Here is a 22,259-nt window from a genome sequence, read left to right on the forward strand (position 1 = left end):
CGAGTTCTCCTTAAAAATCCCACAAACAGAAGGGTAAATTTTAAGGCTAAATTTAAGAGTAAATTTAAAGGTAAATTTTATATTGCCTGAGATATGGGGTAGTATAATATCAAATTAAAAGATGTCATGTGTAACATTTTAGGTAGAAATTTCTGGCTAATTGGCAGTGAGTCACTAGAGGATGTTTTCCAGTATCGTCCACAAATTAAACCATTTAGTGATTTTGGGGTTTATATTTATTTTTAAATTTTAAATTTATTTTACTTAATTTCATTTTTATCATTATTTTTAAGGTCAGGCTGCAGTTGGAGCTCTCCCGTGGTTCTGTGCCCAGCACAGCCTGGGTAGGTAGAACTGCAGAGCTCTCCATAAACAAGCTGTCAAGACTGTTTGGATAAGGGCTGGGGAAGGGACAATAATGAACCAAGTGTACAACACAGTTTGAAAAGCCAAGTTTTCTCAGACCGTTTATTTTTAATGGGGTTCCCCAGATAGAAGGTGCTTTATTGTCTGTGATGCAAATAAACACAATGAGTTTGCAGGTCTGAGTCATTTGCAAAATATAATGAAATATTGGATATTCCTTCAAGAAAATCCAGGACAAAATTAACTGTATAGGCTCTGATTAAAAGGCTAAATAAAGGCTGGAATTCCCTGTGGTTTCTTTAGGAAGTGGGTAAATACAGCATTGTGCAGGTGTGAAGGGGATGTGGCATCCCAAGGACATGGGGCTGTTGGGAAAGGCTCCAGCTGCCCTTTCTGCCAGTCCCCCCTGAGCTCAGGGCTTGGCAGGTCTGGTTTTTATCATTTCCCCGCGTAGACTAAATAGAAAGAAATCCCAAATCAATGCCATCTTAATCAAAAGAAACAGTAAGAAGTTTGCTGTGTTACTAAAACCAGGCTTTGCTGTTGTGACAAATGACCTGCCCTGAAATCCTGCTGCTTTCAGGAGCCCAGAGTGCAGGTGTGGGGCTGGGAATGGCCACGGTGCCGTGGGCAGGTTTGGGCTCCCTTTTCCAGGGCTGCTCTGCAGAACATCTCCAGAAGGTGTGGGGGAACTCTCCAGCCTCTGCTCCTGACCATGGAGTTTGGCTTCAGGGTCGGTCCTGTAGTGCTCACCTGCTCTCTGTGTTCCTTTTATCCCTGTTTCCTTGCAGCTGGTTAAGGAATGAATTTAGCTGAACCAAGTCTAATGCACTGTATATCCACTATATCCACAATATAACTCCTGGGTGATTTCTGTTTGAATTTGTCCATATTATTTTTCTACTCTCTGGTTGTGTGTTAACAAGGGACTTATAACCCTGTTTGTGGCAGTGCAGCCCCACAAGTGCTTGGCTGCTACTTTCAGTTTTCTTTTAAAAACAGACAAAGTAAAATAATAATAATAAATATAATCATAGAATCATTAAGGTGGGAAAAGATCTTTAAAATCATTAAGTCCAACTGTCAACCAACACCACCACCATGTTCACCATTAAACCATGTTCTCAAGTGCCACTTCCACATGTTTTATGAACACCACTGCCCTGGGCAGCTGTGTCAGGGCTGGACAACCCTTTCCATGAAGGAATTTTCCCTCATATCCAAGCTGAACCTCCCCTGTGCAACTTAAGGCTGTTTCCTCTCATCCTGTCCCTTGTTCCCTGGGAGCAGAGCCCGACCCCCACCTGGCTCCACCCTCCTGTCAGGGAGTTGCAGAGAGCCAGAAGGTCCCCCCTGAGCCTCCTTTCCTCCAGGCTGAGCCCCCCCAGCTCCCTCAGCCGCTCCTGGTGCTCCAGACCCTTCCCCAGCTCTGTTCCCTTCCCTGGACACACTCGAGCCCCTCAATGTCTTTTTTGTCATGAGGGGCCCAGAACTAATACAATAATATTCTAATATTTCTGGATGGCCAAATGTGAGATGTTTCTTTTGTTTTAAGATATCTGATTTCTTCTTGGCAATGAAGACCATTGGTACCAGTGAGCACAGGGGCACGTTGCAGGGACTGTGTTTTGTGGCCTTGGCCCAGGTGTTCATCACACAAAACCATCTGAGGCATCCAAGTGCTTCTCAAGTACTAAAGGTTATGTCCTCAAGCAGCCCCAGCACAGAGTATATAAAGGAAAATGCTCCTTTCCACCACCCTCTGCTTCCAGAAGGGTTTTGGTTTTGCTGCACAGAGCTGGTCCGTGGAGGGAAGTTGCCCTATCCAGAGTTGCCCTATTTCAGAGTTGCTGTTCTGTTCCTGCTACACCTTTAACTGCCTTGGAGAGGAGGAGGCTCCAGGGAGCTTATTGCTTCCAGTGCCTTAAGGCAGCTTAGAAAAAGGAGGGAGAGGGACTTATTTGGGCAGAGAGTGACAGGGCAAGGGGCAGTGGTTTTAAACTGGAAGAAAAAACGGTTAGGTGGGATACTGGGAAAGAATTCTTGGCTGGGAGGGTGGTGAGGTCCTGGCACAGATTACCCAGAGCAGCTGTGGCTGCCCCATCCCTGGAAGTGTCCAAGGCCAGGTTGGACGGGGCTTGGAGCAACCTGGGCTAGTGGAAGGTGTCCCTGCCCATGGCAGGGGCTGGAACAAGATAGGTTTTAAGGCCTCTTCCAACCCAAACCAGTCTGGGATTCCCTGATTCTCTCCAGTCTCTCCATTCTCTCCATCCTACCTTCCTCCATTCCTGTTGGTTCCTCTCCGGTGTCTCAGCCACAGAAAGGATTGAAAGGATGCTGCAGTGGGATGCAGCTCCAATAACAAATCACTTGTGGAGTTTGAGGTTTGGATCTCAGCTTGGATCCCTCATCTTTTTCTTTGAGCAAAGTCCACAGCTGAGAATTGGCATCGAGTAGATTTTTTTAGAGATGTAAAACTTTTAATGTGGAACCAACAGAAACTGTAAAAATAATTGTTAAAACACTGAAAAAAAAGATTCACTTTGACTCAGAGTATTTTATTAGAACAAACCAAACCATCTTGCTTGGTTCTGGCTGTTTTAAGTTTTCAATTGTGTTCAGCAACAATTAGAAATGAAAGGTCATTTCAGCTGAAATAATGACTCTTTCCCTGAAGCCATTTAAAAAGGATTCAGAATGGTATGAAGCTTTTGTTTTTACATAAACAATTCATTAAGATCAACATGAACCTGCAAAAAAAAAAAAAGTGCCATCAATCAACATGTGTTTTTGCTTTAAAAAACAACGAAAAAAAAAGCCAAGAGATGTGGGTTGATTATTTTGCACCAGCCCAGATTTATGGGTGGCTGTAAATCAGCTTCCCCCTCCCAGGTTGTAAAGGAGTGATAATGCTGCTCTTGTTCAAATTCTGTATTTAGATAGCAAAGGGTCTGCTGCAAGAACTGGATATATCTGAGGGGCCAGGCTGGATCCTGCTCCCAAATTTCCATGGATAATGGGAGGAAGCAACACAGCCAGTTCCCTTCGGAGACGGCAACTGCCAGATGACAGAACCCAAAAGAGGCCTTTTGGAGGCTTTATTTAATGAAAACAGTGCAAATTGTGAGAAATGTGGTCTCTCTTGATTCATTGCCTGGGCAGCCTTCAGCTGGGAATTAATTAATAACTTTGGGAGGTTATTTTTATAAGCCTTAAGTAGCAGGATATTATCTGGTCTGTCCCGGGGCTTCACCTCCTCGGAGCAGTAGCCAGGATGTCTGAGAGGGCTCGGAGGGCCTTGTCCCCCCTCTCAGCCCATCTGGTCCCTGGATGAGCTGTGCTGGGAGTGGGCTGGTCTTTGAAGTTTGTTTGGAGTCCTGTCTAGACTCCCAAAAAATTCCTTCCTCCCCAGCTTTGCTTTCCTATTAAGCAAAGCTAAAAACTTTTTAAAACTCTGGCCTCTGAAAAAAAAAAAGTCATTTCTCATGCCAGTACCAGCTAAACTCTGGGAGACAAAAGCTTTTGGAATTCATGTGATGGCCCCTAAACTGCCTTTTTTTTTTTTTTATAAACCCACCCTGAAGGACTTCCTTTGCAGGCAGGAATAAAATCTCTGTACCTGTATGAGGGCAACCTGTTTTCTTTGGGTTCTATATGATAAAGAAACACCAAATTTTAGAGTTTTGCTTATTTTTTTTTTAGATAACACTCATGGTTAATCTCACAGATACTGGAGGAAGATAAGTTTTATTGCTTTAAAATGTGCACGGAAACCCACTCTATGGCATTGCTCAGTCATTGCTCATTTTGTTAAAATTTGTTCACATAGCCAGAGATATTTTGGGTTTTTTAATCATAATGAACTGAAAAATTCAGAGTCAACTGTAGTATTTTCTTTTATAGATGGCTACTGTTGATTTTCCTTTTAATGTTTTTTAGCTTTTATGTGCAGTCATTATTCCTTGAGGTTAAAGCTTTTGGTGTTTATTCTACATTTATGTTTAATCTGAGTTTCAAAGTCCTGCAAATTATGAATGCATTTCTTTCAACCCAGTTTTCTTTCCTAGAAACCTCTGTGCTACTTGGAGCTGATCTCCAGGCTCACACTCCTTGTTGCAGTGCCCATATTCTTTTTAAAAAAAGGGGTTTTGTGAACAGGCTGTGCAGGTTTTGCTCACTTGAAGAATCGCAGAAACCACGGGGAATTTTGGTAGAGCTTTTTATCAGGCTGATCCACTGATCCAGATTTCTCAGAAGCTCTTTTTGACTTCCAGGATGTGCAGAAATCATGGTAAATTTTTGAAGTTAATTCTATTTGATATCTATTTAAAACGGCTGTGAACATTTCCTGACCCTTCACACGGACTGTGCTTGAAGCTGGCACGAATTTCATCTCAGAAATCCCATAAGAGATTTACTTTTCTTTTCCCCTTCCCTTTTTCTCCCCAGTCCAAACTTATCCCAGGTCCAAGGACAATGTTATGCCAGTGGAACACAGGATGGAGGATTCTGAAAGCCTAAAGCACGTGCAAGGCCAGTAGATTATTGTTGGTTTTAGTTTCATTTGCAAAGGTGTAAAAGGCAGCAAAGGGATTGATCCTCATCCCTGCTACCAAAGAGGATCCACAATTTTGTGGTCACCTCTGTGCCTAAATTATTTGGAGAGAACAAGTCCCTAGTGGGGCTGCCTTATGGTGGAAATCTGATCACAGAATCCCACAATTATTTAGGCTGGAAAAGGCTCCAAAATCATCGAGTCCAGCCTGTGCCCGATTCCCATCTTGCCACCCAGCCCAGAGCACTGAGTGCCACGTCCAGTCGTTCCTTGGACACCTCCAGGGATGGGGACTCCACCACCTGGGTGCTCCTGTCCCATCTGAAGGGAGGGAGAAAGGAGTTCCCGTCCACAGTGCAGGGTGGGGAACTTCTCCCCATATTTCATACCTGACCTATCTCCCCTGGGAACATAACCCTGCCAGGGAATGTAACCCTGCCAGGGAAGAAATCCTTACTCCAGCATTTTCAAAATTCCCCTTTCAATTAAACTGCTTTTCTTTCCCCCAGCTGACTCCTTATCTTTCCTCCAGCTTCTCTCACACAGACTTCCCAGGTGGCAAAATCTGACTTTCCTCTTAATCCCTGAGGTCAGAACAAAAACAGGGCGACTTCTTATTTTGGGGATGACTCAGTAACTGGAGAGTTACTCAGCTGGATCTGAACTTGCCAGGGAAAAGCAGTTGAATTTGTTAACTTTGGAAAGGTGTTTTTCGTCATGGAATGGGTGGGGCCAACCCAGCGCTGCCAAGTGGGAAAGAAGTTTTGCCAGAGGGAAAATCTAATGTTTCTCCCAGGTTGGGCTCCCAGCACAGCTCAGGCAGCTCTTCACCTGTGCAGGGAGGGGGAGAGGGAGGGGGAACTCGGGCAGGATGTGGCACAGCACCCTGGGCAGGACCAAGATCCCATTTCTCCCTCCCTACTTCCAGGGATCTTCCTCTCTGAGGAACCAGTGGACACTCTTTGTATCTTTACAGGAGAAGGTACCTGGAGCCATCCTTTATATCCCAAACGCTCCTGAGAGTCCTCAGGGACCAGCTGGGCTGGCCTTACTCCTGCTTAAGAAACTCCTTTTATTGTTGAGAGATACATGGAAAATGGGAGCCTGGCAAACCCGAAACAATCCAAGGGAAAAGAAGGAGTGGGATAAACCCTACACTTAAGGATAAACAATTCAAACTTTATTTTTACAAAATAGGACCATTTAAATAAGAATATTTTCATCTTGAAAATTTACAGCATTGAGATTTGTGAGAAAGATTGATTTATTTTCGATTATTTTTGTAAATAACTCCTATAGGTCTGGCTTATTAAACCAGTTCTGTGTGGTTTGATCTTGTAAAAAAAAATGTAGTAGGACACATTTGTAGTTAAAACAACTGTTTTATTCTTGCTTTTGGGTAAAATAGAGAGTTTATTAGATGTGTTGTATTTCTGCTTGTCTGGTGTGTCAGAGGCAGGGAGTAGTACTTTTAGGTGCACGTAGAGCACGAATTTTCCTTAGGACTGTTTTCCAAATTGCTTTTAAAGAGGTCTCAGAGGTAAATGGGGGGTCCAGCTTTAGCCTGGACTTCCCAGGGGTAGGATTTGGCTCCTCTTTCCCTGCCCTGTGCAGTTTGGTGCCTCAGTGACTGTGGAAGAAGATCCTCCTGCAGCAGCTGCTGACTCAGGGAATCGTGGAACCTGCTCTCAGCGTTGTGCTGATGTGGTGTTCCAGTCATTAAACACAAAGGATTTGGGATAGCAAACACATGGGCCGGAATCTGGAATCTTCCCTGGGTGTCAGACACAATCTCCCTGACATGGAGCGCCCCGGGCTGTTGTGTCAGGTGATGTCACCACCCGGTGACATGATGGGCTGTGACAGCCAGCCCCAGGGAGGCACATGCCAGAGGGGGAGCTTGGGAGGGGGAGCTGGATGGATCCCATTCCTCTCTCTTGGGTGAACTGTGCACGGAAAAGTCTTGGCCAGCGATTTCTGCTGAAAGCTGTGTGGGATCCCAGCCCTGGAGCTCTCTGGGAGCTGCTGTTGCTGTGGGTCACTGAAAGGTATTTTTGGACATATTTTCATCTAAAAGAGCAGTTCTTCTGGAAAAGACATGTGAGATGGGGGTGACACTTGTTCACACAAACACACATCAAAAATCTGTTGTGGCTTTGCCAGGAACTTGGCACTTTGTGCAGTGTCCAAGGTCCAACAAGCAGACCTTGGTTGCTGCTTCATGGAAACACTGGAGGATTAAGAAAAGTGATAGCAGAAGTGTCACATTGCTCGTGGACGGTGCTCTTCACCCAGACTTTGTTGCTGGTGCCTGTGTAACCTGTACCTTTAGCCTGGAGGAAAGGAGGCTCAGGGGGAACCTCTCACCCTCTGCAACTCCCTGAGAGGAGAGTGGAGCCAGCTGGGGGTTGGGCTCTGCTCCCAGAGAACAAGGGACAGGATGAGAGGAAACGTCCTCAAGCTGTGCTGGAGAGGGTCAGATTGGACATGAGGAGGAATTTCTTCCTGGAAGTGGTGTTCAGACATTGGAAGGGGCTGCCCATGGAGGTGGTGGAGTCCCCATCCCTGGAGGTGTCCAAGGAACGACTGGACGTGGCACTCAGTGCTCTGGGCTGAGTGACAAGGTAGGGATCGGGCACAGGTTGGACTCCATGATCCTGGAGGGCTTTTCCAACCTTAATTATTCTATGATTCTATAATAAAATGATGCACAGAAGGTAGAAATCAGATGAAAATGTAGATGGGGAGGAGCCTCTGGAGGTCACCTCACCTGACCTCCTGTCAAGGCTGACTTCAGAGTGGTCTCAAGTGGCCCATGAGTGGTTCTGTCTGGTGTAAAAAAAGGTGGAGGTGCTCCGGCCTCTCTGGGCCCCTGTTCAGCCATTCCTGACAGAAAAGATATCCCATTCAGCTGCTGAGGAAAAGTGACCTTATGGTTTAAGGGCTGACTCCAGGGATTCCCATCATTCCTCATACAAACGCATCCACCCTGTGACCTGGGTAAGGGTCTTGATTTTCCTGTGCCTCTCTGGTGCATCTGCAAACATGATGACAACACTTCATTCCTTTCTTTGTACCATCCATTAAGCTGCAAGTTTGGGAATTGTGTGTTAATGTGTTCAGACAGTGGCTGGGGCTTCAGCAGGGATCCTCAGGTAGGACTCTGATGTGAAGTGACAGCAAAGGGCCCACAAGACAAAAAGCTGCACAAATATTTCTGAGATGATCTGAAAATACCCCAAATTGTTCACAAGGTAAATGTCAAATACCTCAACTGCATGTTCTAAAGGAGCCAAGTTGCTCCTGCTATAGACGTCTAAATATCTTCCTTTTTTTTATCTGTGAAGTTTCATCTCACTGGTGATTATTAGGAGTGTTAATCCTTCTTACATCCCCTTGCAGCTTTCTAAGGAAGCTGGTGTTCGGGCAAGGAGGGAAAAGATGCAGTGGGCTTCAGGTTATTGGGAATACAATAGTATGGAAGTGGTTTTGCTTTATATAGGGAACTGCTAATTGGGTGTTAGGGGCTGCTAACTTTATAGTCTTGTAAAACTGCTGCAACTGAAGCTGCCACTTGTATAAAGTCTCCAGGGGGAAAGGCAAGTTTTCATGTCACTCCATGGAAAAGGTTAAGAAACAAACAGAAAGAACAGTTGTTTTGGTGTTTGTGCTTCAGCAATTCACTGGTCTGTGATTTAAACAGGATTTCAGGCAACCTTGTGGTGTTTGCAAACTGGTTGTAAGTGCTCATTCTGAAACAGCAGAACAAATTTTAAAATGCCATGGACTTAATTTGCATGTGACCAGACCCAACTCAAGGTTCCCATTCCCTCTCCCTGTTTTCAGAGAGCCAGGAAGTTGAAATTCTCCAGAAAGGTTATTCCAGCAGAACCCAGAGTTTGTATTGTGGGCACAGACAGGGGTTCTTCTGGAAGAGGCTGTTTCACAGAATCATGGAATCCTGGAATGGTTTGGGTTGAAAGGGACCTCAAAGCCCATCTCATTCCACCTCCTGCCATGGGCAGGGACACCTTCCACTAGCCCAGGTTGCTCCAAGCCCTGTCCAACCTGGCCTTGGACACTTCCAGGGATGGGGAATCCACATCCACAAAAATCTGTGTGTCTGCCTGGAGCACCCATTTTGCTCATTAGTTGATTCCCAGTGAACTGTCATTCCCAGGAGAGGGCACAGTGGAAGTTCTGCTTGGAAATGCTGTTTCTCATCCTGTCTGGATCCAGTTACTGATGTAAAACAGTGTCAATATTTTCTACCCTCAGAGGTAGAAAGAGCCTGTTGTTTTAAATACAGACCACTCATAGTTTCCCCTCCTTTTTTCTTGCATAAATAACAGGAATAACAGTGAAAGGGTCTTGAGGGTTTTTAGAAATCAGATCTCTCTGAGAAAAAAAAGCATCATTTCCTTAACTTCTGAGATGTGTTAAGAGTGTATAAATCTGTGTATTGGGCCTTGAGGGACTGCACTGCTGGACTGGTGCAGGTGCACACGGTAGGAAAAGCAATAAAACACCCAAAGTGCTCAGTACTCTGGATTTATTCAGATCTATTGCTGTGTTTTCGTGGATGGAAACTGCACCACCAGAGATGACCCACCTCCTTGGAAATGATGGAATGAAGGGCAGTGTGTTTTGTGCGTGCACAAAACGTGACGTTAAGAATAAACCGTTCCTAGATTTAACCTTCATTTTTTTTCTGAGATAGACTCTGAAGGTGTCACTTTTATAAATAAAGGAGTGTTGTTAGAGGTGCTGAGTGCTTCCCTCTCACTCTGCTTCCGGGGACACTGTGGTTGGATATGGAGTGGCTGATCTTTGCAGCCCTGGAAATGTGATCCAGGTGAATCTCGGTGATTTATGGCCTTGAAGTGACACTGCCAAGTGTCTCACACTCAGAAAGAGAGAAAATGCCTTTAGAAAATGGGTGTGAGGTGACCAGTGCTCCCCAGGTGACAAATGTCTGTGTGTCCCTTTGCATTTCAGAAATTAGGAACAACTAAATGGTGCTCTGTGTGGTGGTAAAATGGTTTTGTGCATTTTTGGGGGAACTCCCCAAACCATGTGCTGCTTCTGGGCACTATCCTTGATCCTGGCTCAGGTGTAACCCCCCATTCCAGAGCTGTGGAGGAACGATGCCATGAGCAGATCCCACATCTGTAAGGATGGTCCTTCCAGCCCCTCACATCTATCTGGCACAGCACACCGGAGGGAGGAGGGAGGTTTCCTATCCAAGCTGGAGGTGGAAGTGTGCTTTTCCCTTGGTTATCCAAGCTCTGCAAGGATTCCAGTGGGACTGGGAGTTAGGCTCTGCATGACTTAGGTTAGCAGAGCCAGTTTGCCTGCAGCACAAAGTGGAGACAGAGCCTTGGCTGGCTCAGGAAGGGTCAAACATCCTGGTCAGGCTGAGTTCCTGGAGCCTCCTGAGCTCAAAATCCCTCTGGAGCTGAGGGAAATTTTCTCTCCATCAGTTCTGCAGGCAACAATAACTTTCCCATCAGAGCCCTCAGCCTCCTTCCCCATCTCTTCCCTGCCTCAGAAGTGCCACTCCTTGGCCTTGTGCCAGATGTCCTGGGAGAAGGAGGGGGGAAATCCCACTAAATGATGCTGGAATTATTCTTAGTCGGGAAGGAAATGAGTGATTAAGTGTACATGGGACTCACGAGTGGCCAACACATTATCAGTGCTGGTATTTCAACTATGTCCAGCACATGGATGGGGAGAGAGAAAGTATTTCCTGATATCTGGCTCTGCCTTTCTTCTGGGCTGATCCAGAGATAAGGGCCGTGCTCTGAGGGATCCCTGGGTGGGAGATACTAAGATTGATTAGGTCTAGGACTGAGGGAAGGGGTCAGAGACTCGAAGTACAAAGCTAAACTTCAACTTTGATAGCTCTCAGGCTATGCTTTTATGTTCCCCCCCCCCCTCAAAAATAGCTTTTATATCTACAAAGAGATATTTAACTCCTTAAGAAAAGCCTATTTGCAAATTCAAGCTGGAAACCCACCCTCCCCAGTAACTGTGCTGATGCTTTACTTACAAATCTTATGGCTTTCTAATGACATTTAGTGAAACCTGAATGTCAGGTAAACCACCAAGGTGATGAGCATCTCACAAAGACCTCCTGGTAATGGTGGAATGACAGATTTCCTCTATATTTTTATTTATTTCAAACATTAAACAGAGATAGTTATGTGTTTAAATAATTTAAAGTAAATAATCATTTTAAATAAATTAAACTATGAGGGCCTGTATAAAGATGGGAAAATGGCTCTTCCAGGTCAGTCCTCCAAGTCTTGGGCAATAAAGTGAGTAGATAATTAGTGAGCTCTATTAAGGAATTAATGTGTTTAGTGGAGTTCAGACTTCCTGAGCATTCCCACAGGAATTCTGTGTTGCCATTGTCCAGATGTGTTGTTCTCAGTCCTGCGTGAGCTGGTGATGGCAAAGCCTGGGTTTTACCAAGTGCTTTTTAACTGACTTTAGGTTTGAATTCACAATTCCAAAAGGAGGTTTGAAGACCAGAGGAGATTTCATAAGTTGACCTGTACATCACTGAGAGACAGTGGAAAACCACTGCCAGCACTGCCCAGATGATATCTCTGGGCTTTTATGGATTTTCTGATACCGAATCCAAGTGTGTTGAGCTGGTTTGTGGTTCCTCAGGACACAGCCTGTGGTGCCAACATGTCTTGCAGGAATAGTTGTGCCTGATGCAATGCTTTGGCTCCATCTCAGGCTGTACTTGTGAAACATCTAAACCACTGTCAGAATTGACAGGAACCTTTCCTTTGATTTTTGAATGGATAATTCTTAGCAACTCATCAGCAAACCATACTTGTAGTACACAGGGAGCTCTGAGCTGAATTCATATTGTTGTCATATCTGTCTAGGGAAAGGTTCGATGAAGAGGATCCAAGAAAGTCTATTGGAGAGTAGGAAGTAGTCTACAACTAATGAGGTTTGGAATCCAGAGCTTTAAATGTGTACTGAGTGATGGGAAGTGCCTTCTGTGGACGGGCATGGCTGGAAAATTACTTTACCAGTGCGAATAATTTCCTGCTGTGCTGCTTATTTTAATATTGTGGAATACTAGGGAGAGTCCTCTACTGTCACTGAACAGTACCAGGTGATTTGGGAACATTTCTGTGTCAATGGAGCCGAGTTTCCATGGCACAGACACTGCTAATTGCAGTACTTCGAAGCAGTTACATTTTCGTTAACGTGCTAACGATTGAGTTCCCTCTGGAATACCTGTTCTGGCAGCCCTGGGAATGCCATCACATCTTGCTTTGGCATCCTTTGGTCTCCTGTGGTTTTGTTTGCTTTGCATCTCACGTGCCTGTTTATTTCCCAGAGCTGTGAAGTTGTTTATCTGGATCATCGGGAATATCCAATCTGTTGACATGTAAATACAGCAGCTGTTATTTGTAGGGCTTTTGTGGTCGGTGATCTACAAGTTATTAGAGGTGATAATCTGTGCCGTTGTGTTGCAGTGCTCATTGCTCACATGTGTAAACTAGATTTATGTATGGTTTAATGGGTCTTATAGATTAAAAAAAACCAGTAGAGATTAGTAATCAAATGCTACCTGGTCTAGTGGAAGGTGTCCCTGCCCATGGCAGAGGGTTGAAGCTGGATGAGCTCTAAGGTCCCTTCCATCCACCCCATTCTATGATTCCATAATGCAAATAAAAACCAAGTGATCAGATCCCTGACCTGATGCTACTGGAGCTCTGCTCACAAACAAGTGTCACCTGGGAAGGTAATATCTGGGAATATATATCCTTGTGGAATGCAGCAGTCATTTGACTGGAAGTGGTTTGGGATGCTGTCTCCCAATCCTGAGCCCCAACTCATGGTCCCTTCTGGAGTGGTGGCTGTGGCTCTGCTGGGCTTCTGCAGGGAGACGTTGGGAAAGGTGAATCACTCTGACAGAATTCGCTGATAGAATCCTTAGTTTTTGCTGTCCTGCAGCAATCTCTGAAAACAGGGGTACGAATGAGAAGCCCTCGAGTTGAGGTCAGGCCTGCAGAGCAAGGACCAAGTGCTAAATTGCGCTGCTGAAGCCAGGTTTTGTAGGCAGCTTCTCAGCTTTTCCCTTTCATCCATTATCTTTCCCTCGGGGAGATGACTCAGGGAGGTGGATGTTGCTGATGTGAATCAGGTTTGTGGGACCGGGCCCGCAGAGCTGTGTTTGCAGGGCTGTTAAATCCCGGGATCGTTTCGTGGAGCAGCGTTAAGGATCACATTGTTGCAACATGTTAAATTGCTTTAAATATAATCAGCCTTCACATCATGCCTCGGGTTGATCATTGCCATATTTGTAAAAGCAGAGCTGAAGACATTTTCTTGGCACGTCCCAAACTCCATCGCACAGCCCGTAACACGATCCCGGATTGGAAGGGCTTTAGGACTTTGAGGGAAATGAACCCTTGGAGCCTCAGCACGGGGCTGAAATGGGCAGGGATGTAAAGACTCTTAAAGCAATCTCATGTAGTAATTGCACTTTGTTGAACTAGGTTTAGGCGATTTGGTTTCTCAGACCTTTCAGGTTCCATTCTGATTATTTCAGTGACACAGCAGAGATAACACTAAGTGGCTGCAGTTTACTTTTGCTGTTAAACTCTGCATTTAAAGAGAGCTCACAGGTATGCATTTGTTTTTTTTAACACTTGGCACAGCCAAAAATGCACAGCCTTGATAAAGACAGGATGGTTGAGGTGGCTGTTCATTCTCCAGGTTTCTGTATTTGTTTTTCATCCATCCCTGGCAGATCCTGCAAAGGGAGAGCTCCAGCTGGCTTGGGAAGTTCAGCTGTAAAAGAAAAGGTCTGAGGTGAATACACAAGATTATTGTGCTTGAAAACCTCAAATCTCATTTGTCAGCTAAACACAGTATTAGAATTAAACTATAAAAAATATTGAAAGATAAATATTTCAGCAATATCTCTCCACTGAGGGAACCTTTCAAATCCCTCCGTTATTGAACACCACCAATAGGTATTTATAAAATGCCACGTGGATTTAAACAATGAACTCAGTCATTCCATGAGGAGCTTCTGGGATCCCATTGTTCCCAGCCATGACATTATTTTGTAGGTAACTATCAAGTTTCAAAGCTATTAAAGGTTATTCAGCCCCCTCTTCCCTCCCCTCTGCAATTCTCTCAGCAAGCTTGTGCCACTCCACAGTCCCTCTTGATTAGACTCTGTTGAGAAATGTGGAGGTGAATGATCTTTTTGTGTTCCTGGCCACTGGGATGCAGGAGTTGGGAAAGCAGGAATGAAGGCTGATATTGCCTCAGTGGGTTGTTGTTAACTTTCTGAATTCCTGGCTTAGGACAGCGTGGGTTCAGCAGATCCTTTGTGTTTGCTTCTCCTTGGAACTTTGGGATGGAGCCTCTTCCCTGCCTGGGTGAGAGGGCACTTCTGTAGGAATTCTTCTGGCTGCTTGAGCTGCAGCCACTCAGACAGGAGAGTTTCGGATTCCAACCAGTTTAATGTTATTTTTTCCCCTCCTGAAACACATAAATGGATCTTAAAATGCAGCTTTTTGGTGAGGTCTCAGGCCTTGATTCGAGACTCAGATTAGCAGGTAGATGATGAGCACAGAGGTCTGTATAGGAGGGCACCAACATTTCTAAACTAAATTACAGAAGAGGGAAAGAAAATTGAGATTATATTGTAGTCTTACTAATGCCTTTAGAAATGCCTAAAAGTGATACATATAAACTATAAATAAACATCAGCTATATATATTCCCATCATGCTCTCATGCTTCACATCATACCTTGGGTTGATACTGTGCTATAAATAAATATAAACTATAAATAAAGTGATACATATGAACAATAAACAAACCCCAGGGAATGGTTGGAGCTGTGTCAGGGAGGGTTAGGTTGGATCTTAGAAAAAGGTTCTTTCCCCAGAGGGTGGTTGGGCACTGAACAGGCTCCCCAGGGCAGTGGTCACAGCACCAAGGCTGCCAGAGCTCAGGGAGTGTTTGGATGATCCTGTGAGGCACCTGGTGTGACTCTTGGGGATGGGCCTGTGCAGGGCTGAGAGTTGGACTTGATGATCCTTGTGGGTCCCTTCCAACTCAGCATATTCTGTGATTCTATATGTAAAATACCCTGAAACTGATTGCAGAAAACACATTTTTCCTGTTTTTCCTTAAAATCATTTAAAAGACTTCTCCAAACTGCCTGGAAGGTCTGAGGAACTCGTTTGAATGAAGCAAAGCCCCAAAATCAACACCTCTCACTCAGCCTCAAGCACAGGCAGCAAGGGCTCAGAGAGAGGGAAGGGCTGCATTATCTCACAGTATATTTGTAATTATTGCGTTCCAGCCTTTGCTAATAGTTACCTCACAGTGTCATTGCAGATGCCACGTTCTCCCCTCCAAGTCTGGAATGGCAAACAGCTCTGTGGGAACTGCTGACTCCCTTGAAGTGGGTGGTGTTGGATAGTAAAGGGGAAAACCAAGAGAAGAGAGGAACTGTTTTAACAGAGTCCAAGGGAATGATGGGTGAAACTGAGAAGTGGAAAATACAGAGCAAGAGTCAGGAATGAAATCCTTAGTGCAGGATTTTGTAGCCTCCAGGATTAACTATGAAAGTAAGTGGTGGGAACTCTGTGCTTGGGTCAGCTGCAGTAACATGGAATAAACTTTTCAGGGTGCAGTAGGGAATAATGTTGGATAGGTAAGAGGCAGGAGTAGATGGAAATGCGAATGTGATTGCCCAGCATAGAGGGGAGAGTTAGACTCAGACTGGTCCACTGAAGTCTCAGCGCTATTTAACTTCATGCTTGTTGCCAGGTTAACCCAGCAATTGTTGATTAAACAAAATAAAAAGTGTTCCTCTGGCCAGGTCTGGCCATGTCATAATTTTGGGGCTTTTTATAAGGTGTTAAATGGGATTCTGACATCGTGTGTCGTGTATGGCTGATGGGCTGGGAGAGCCTGAGGGTCTGACCTACATCCCTGGTTGTGTCAGGACAGCAGGCTCATACGTCTTCCAGGCTTTCTGACAATTGGAAGGGCAGTCAGCCTTCCCAAAGAATTAATCTCTGTCCCTCTTTCTCTCTCTTCCCCCTCCCCAAGATTGAAAGAGAAGGGAGCCAAGGAAAAATTTATTAGAGCACAGCAGGCCTGTTTCTTTCTTTTTTTTTTAATGTTAAATAAGCATTGGATTTAGTTAAAATATGTTTTTGTTAAAATGGAGGGTGATTTAACCTCTTCCTTCCCAGCAGCGAAGGATCAACACAATGCCTGTGCCAGTGCCAGCTGATTTGTTGGTTTTAGGTTAAAAATCACACATTTTCATCTGAAGGTGGAGTGGCTTCAGCCCCAGAACTGCCATTCAAAAGCAGGTGAGCTCTTTAGCCAGCAAAAAACAACCGTCAAAGTGGGTGGGAGTCAAACTGTGGAGCATCCAAACCCATGTGGTGGGGGGGGTCCTGCAGATCAAAGGCTGCTGGAACCCTTGGGACATCAAAATCAGCACCTACACCATGGCTCCTCCAAAAGCAGCAGGAAGGAAGCAGGACATGTGCTCCATTCCTTCCCCATTTTTTTGTGGAACAGCATGTTCATTGTAGGGAAGTGAAACCAGGATCCCTGTCCTGTGTGCTTTGATCAGGGTTTGCTCATTATATGTCTCTGTGTCATTTCCATGCACAGACAACACTTGGAGGCACATTTTCCATCATTCCTCTCTTTATTGTTAGGCAGGACAAGTGTATAAACATCTATTCCACGTAAAAGCATATCAAAAGCTGAACAGAAGAGTTGTCACATGGAGGTTTGCTCCTGAGCTGACAGACAGCCCTGGAATTAATGGGATTGGATTCTGTGAAAACCAAACCCCCCCCTTCCCTGGCCCCTGCTGTGCTCCAGCTCTCCAGGAATCATCCCTGCCACCAGCAGGTATCTGTGATAAGGACACCAGTGCTCTCTGGCCTCCTTTGGAGCCAGCATTCCCCATCTCTTGCTGGGTCTCAGCTGGATCCAAGGAATGCACGCTGCTCTTGCCTTGCAGTTTCTGACCAGGTTTAACTATTCCCTTCCCCCAGAATCGTGCAGCATGAGCAATGTGAATAGAACCCAGTATGAGCAGATGAGCCAGGGAAACCTGCTTCCCTAGGGATTTATGCCTTACAGCATCCACCGCCAGCTCAAGTGGAATTGAAGTGGAATTGGAATTTCACATCTGGAGCGTTTAAAAAGTGCTTTTTGCCATGTAGACCCCGTGGTGGCTGTAAAGGCTGAGCTCAGGGTTCTGCCACAGGATTTCTCTCCTTTATCCACCCACCTGCAGGGATTTACTCACAGAGCCCTTCTGCTCCCTGGGGAACACACACCCAACCCAGAGCCAGCCCAGGAGGGGTTCAACGGGGCTCCTTTGAGCAGTACAGGAAAAAGAAATTCAGCTCCATTTTCTCCCTGTGCTTTCAAATGCCTCTTCTTCCTCAGCCATATCCCAGGGAAGCTGCTTCCCTTCCCTTCCCTTCCCAAGCCAGCCATGCTCTGCTCTCTATCACATTCCCTGGGCTGAGGAGGGCAGGCCCTGCCTTTCACTGGCTCAGCCTTCATCATCTCCTCATTACATTTGCCAGCAAATGACTTTGTGAGTGCTCGTCCCTCTCCCCTCGTGCATGGAAGGAGCTCCCTGTCGGTATCTAAGGGGCTATTCCAGGAATCCTTCCTTCCAGCTCTGCTGTGCTGGGATCCTGACAAAACCAGCCTTGTTATCAGTGGGGCTGCTGCTGGGCACACTGACCCCACTGTTCCCTGAGGCTCCAGCTCTCCGGGTCACAGGGGCTTCCTAATTCCTGCTGGCAGAGAAGACAAGGAAGATTGGAGCTGCTTAACCCCTCCCCCTTTGGATAAGGCACAGGAGGGAAAAGCAGCAGTGCAGAGGTGGATTATCATGTCCTGTTGTTCCTGGTGGGCACAGAGGAGAAGGGAAAGTGGCCATGTCCTTTGGATGTGTGTTATGGCATCCCATTAATCTGAAAAAAAAAAGGGAATTTAAGTCAGGAGATGAAGGAGCATTCAGTGTTTGGGGCACTTCTTGGGGAAATAACACTCTGGATTCAATCCTGAAGTCTCAGGGAAACATCTTAATTTTTTCAGTTCTCGTTGACTCAACAAGATATTTAAAAATTGAATTTTTAAAATTACATGAATATATTTTTAAAACTGTCCAGGCCAGATGATTTTGACATGAACAGCCTGCAAGACAAATGGTATTTAACCCAGACTTCTCAAAACCCAAATCAAAACAATTCTCGGCGAGAAAGAGATGAATTGTTGTTAATTGCTCTGACTTGTCCTTCTTTTTGACTTGAGTCCCTCTGTGGTGTGGCTTTGCTCCCTAAAATCCAGCATTTTGGAGCAGCCAGAGGAAGCAGCTGCAGGATAGTTTTTCCAATCCAGGAAACAAGTTCAAATAATCTCAATATTTATCAGTCGATGTTAGGAGAAATTTATTGGCAAGTTTAACTTAAATTATGATCGATCCATTCTCTACCTGTTGTTTCTCTTCCTGTACTGTGTGCTTTTTCTTTCCTGAAGGTATTAAATAGCTACATAAATCCTGGTAATCCTTCATTCATGGGGTTTAAGGCAAAAAAAATCCAGGAAGAAGGTTGTCAAGAGAATGGACAGTTATTTCCAGAGTATGTGCTGCAGAAAGCTCATTGTTAGAGGGTTAGAATGGCTTTTGCCACGTGCCAGAATTACCTGAAAAGGTGGTTTATTGTAAAAACTTTTGCTGAAACGTTTGACTACTTGATTCGGGTCTCACAGCAAGTTTTTTTCAGGTAGAAAAATAAACACCCTCCTTAGTTAAGGAGAGGTTTCTTTTTCTTAAATGTGAATTATTGCCCACTGGTGTGGGCAGCCTGGAAAGCTCTTTTAGGGTGGGAATGAATGGCCTCAGGAATTTTAGTGATGCTTGACTATTAAAAAAAATGATGATACCACTTTTCTGGAAGTTTTGCACATGGCTTGGGTTAACACTGGGATTCTACTTTGGCTGTGCCATTGCTGCAAATCTGGGAAGCACTTGGAATAATGACCAATGGAATTCCTAAGGATGCCTTGCATTAATAGGGCCATTAAGCAAACAAATCTGAATAATTGCAGGAAGCCCATAATGTACTTTATGAACTCTCATAGAATCATGGAATGGTTTGGGTTGGGAGGGACCTTAAAGGCTCACCCCATTCCAACCCCCTGCCATGGTAGTTCTTTCCCAGATTTGTACCCCAAAGATCAGTGATTTAATGAAAAGTCCTTTATCTCTGTAATTATGCTTAAAGTGTACCGAAGGTCAAATTGAAGTCTGGTATTTAGTCTTATTCAAAGAAGCCTCAGAAGGTACTTTAAAAGCCTGACCTGTCACCTAAAGTTGGAGCTGAGCTGCCCTTTTCCCTCTCTGGGACAACCTCAGTTAAAACAGATGCTATAAATAAAGTTATAGCTCTGAGCACTGTAAAGTGTGAAAATAATTCTTCTCATCTCTTTCCTCTGCTGGGCACATTTCAGGGGAAGATTTATTATTCCACAGGTTTTTCCCCCCATAAATCTTCATTTCCTAGAATGTTTGTTGTGTGTACTTGTTTGAAGCTTATGTATGAAATGTGAAGGAAATAATGAATAGAATCCCAGAAAAGAGTTTAATTGAGTATCTCTGAGCTGTGCATGGGAGGCAGCTTGGACAGAGCTATCCTGATTCCAAGCCAGTCAAAATCCATGGAAAAACTCCTATGCCTTTGCATCTTGGCTCACAATTCTGGCTTCCCACCTTGTTTCCAGCTGCTAAAGTGCATTAAAAGAAGTTAAAAATACATCAAATAGTTCTCTAACATTATTTTTTCCATGTAAGACGCTGCCTTAGTGGCCATTTGGGGCTGTGGGTGGTCCAAGACCGTGTCTACTGATACCACAGGCTGTGCTGGGGGGAAACTGGGAGGCTCTGGAGTGGATCCTTTCCCATTTAGAGACAAGGAAACTGTGCAGGGAAAAGGAGTGGCGAGTCTCAAGCAGCTGTGACTGGTCTCATTGTGCTAATGTGGAGGGAAGAAAAAGAGGGATATCCTAAAAAGTGAATTTTAACTTTGAAGGACAGAATACAGCTTCAGCAGGTGCTAATGGGTGGAAGGTGTGATGTACTGAACACCTTGTGCAAGGCTCTGTGGGTGGGGTGTCCCTGAGCCCTTCCATCCCCCAGCCTTCCCTCCGGGGTCTTTCTGAGGGATCAGATAGGCACAGACAGAAACATTTCTCCCTGCCCAAACAAAGGTGTTGGGAGAGGCACCAGCTTGCAAAATACAGATTTCCATTTCAGGGAATCTATTTAAACTGTTGCCCAGAGGAGCTGTGGCTGCCCCATCCCTGGAAGTGTCCAAGGCCAGGTTGGATGGGGCTTGGAGCAACTTGGGATAGTGGAAGGTGTCCCTGCCCATGGCAGAGAGTGGAACAGGATGAGCTTTAAGGTCCCTTCCAACCCAGACCAGTCTGGGATTCTCTAGTTCTCTGAAATTAGTAGAGAATCCTCTGATTTCAGCAGAACTTGGGTAAAACTTCAAATTCCCTTCAGTTTTTGAGGAAGGGGAGTGCTCAGCCTCCCCCTGTGCCCTGGGAGAGCTCAGATCAGGAGGGGTAATTGGTGGGCAGTGTTTTTAGGTCTGTCATTTTGCTTGAGCACTGCTCCATCCCTTCCCCTTCTGTGTTTTATCCATTCAGATCATGGATTCTTTTAAGCAGGGAGGAATCTTATTCCTTCTCAGCGTGGTCCCTCCAGCCAGCAATTCCTGGTGGGAGCAGCAACAGGGATATTTCTCGAACCTTGTCTCAGGAAATGCCTGACAAAAGCCAGCTGTGGCAGTTCCCAGCTCACAGGATTTCTGAATCATGTATCAGAACAAAACACAAGGATTTGGGATAACTCTGAACTTTGGAAAAAAGTTTGATTCTGCTCTAAACTTGAGCACTGGTGCTTTACTCTCTGGAATAAAAGCCCTGCCCGTGAGCATCTGTGAACTCTGCACAAGTTCAAAAACCAGAACCAGACCCTCACTTTGTGGCTTCAGCCCATCTTTCATTCATTAATTTCTAAAGTATTTTATGGCCTTGGTTATCTGGCTGCTTCCTGATGCCTTTAACAGCTTCCTCAGAGCAAGTGAAGGTAATAAATTTACAATCACCATTCTTAGGGAAGTCTTAAGCAGAGTCACTTTCTTTAAAATAAAATAAAAAGGAGTGGGGTTCTTTGTTTGATCTCTCTGCTGTCTGGCTGTTGGTAGGGAGACAATACAAATAATAATTGTGGCTGATGAAATGTATAGGAAGAAAATTTGATAATTGGACACGCAGAGAAATGTATGACCTGGAAGATCCTGGATCAGTCTCAGTGTTGAGCTTGGGAAGCGTATTCCCAGCAGCATTCCCAGCTCAGGGCCCTCATAGCAGCACAACTTGTTAATCATCACACCATCACACTGGCCAGAGTGCAGCCATATAACTCAGGCTTTTGTGCTGCCATGGATGCTATCTAAGCATTCCTGGAACAGTAATTTCCTTTTTGACCTCCATGGAAACAGTCATAAACCAATTCTGAAAATGTCAGGAGAAACTGCATCTAATGGTGGGGCTTCGGCCAAAGAAAACATACTTCAGTTTTGAAGCATTCCCACCAAAACACTGGAATCCTAAAGCTACTAATAGGCTGTGCATCAGTGCCTGAGCACTTTACCATGACATTTAATAAATGTAATTCATATTCCAGCTCTCCTGAAAAATGGGACATCCCTGAATCAATGCCCACAGCAACAGTGGGTGTCCTTGTGTTTGTCTTTTATAATTTGGGAATTTTTTTGCTTTTGGCAGCAGGAAAAGAAGATTCCTTGTGATTTTTCATGGATAAGTATTCTCTTGGATTTCAGGTCTCTTGTGCTTTAGTGAACTTGAGGAAGGGGAGTTGGGACTGTCACATGTGCCAGTTGTGACTCACTTTGTTACTTACCCAAACCATTCACTGCAGTCAGTGCTTGGTGGCTCAGGAGCCTTTGGGTCTTGTTCCCTTGTGTCCCATTGGATCCAGTGCTCAGTTCTGTGACTCCTTGGAGCAAAGTTTTCATGTTCTGTCAAACTGGGTTGCAGTGCTGGGAGCAAATAGGGTCATCCCTGGCCTTGTGCTGGGATGGTACAATGGGGAGAGGTGGCATGGTAACCATGAAATCCTGGAATGGTTTGGGTTGGGAGGGACCTTAAAGCTCATCCCATTCCACCCCCTGCCATGGGTAGGGACACCTTCC

General features: G+C 45.0%; 1 protein-coding gene across 2 annotated transcripts in view; it reads left to right on the forward strand.

Moving 5' to 3' along the window:
* The first annotated feature begins 6,794 nt into the window (after positions 1-6,794).
* Positions 6,795-22,259, forward strand: part of ROR1 (receptor tyrosine kinase like orphan receptor 1) — an 87,775-nt gene continuing 72,310 nt past the window's right edge. The window contains exon 1 of one of the 2 annotated variants that reach the window (XM_017805347.1): positions 6,795-6,969. The gene's annotated coding sequence lies outside the window, so the exon portion shown is untranslated. Of the gene's footprint in view, positions 6,970-16,293; positions 16,308-22,259 lie in introns of those variants that run through there. The other variant, XM_017805348.1, reaches the window with a different exon arrangement.

This window comes from Lepidothrix coronata, unplaced genomic scaffold, assembly GCF_001604755.1.
Source record: "Lepidothrix coronata isolate B3197 unplaced genomic scaffold, Lepidothrix_coronata-1.0 Scaffold12, whole genome shotgun sequence".
Lineage (NCBI taxonomy): Eukaryota > Metazoa > Chordata > Aves > Passeriformes > Pipridae > Lepidothrix > Lepidothrix coronata.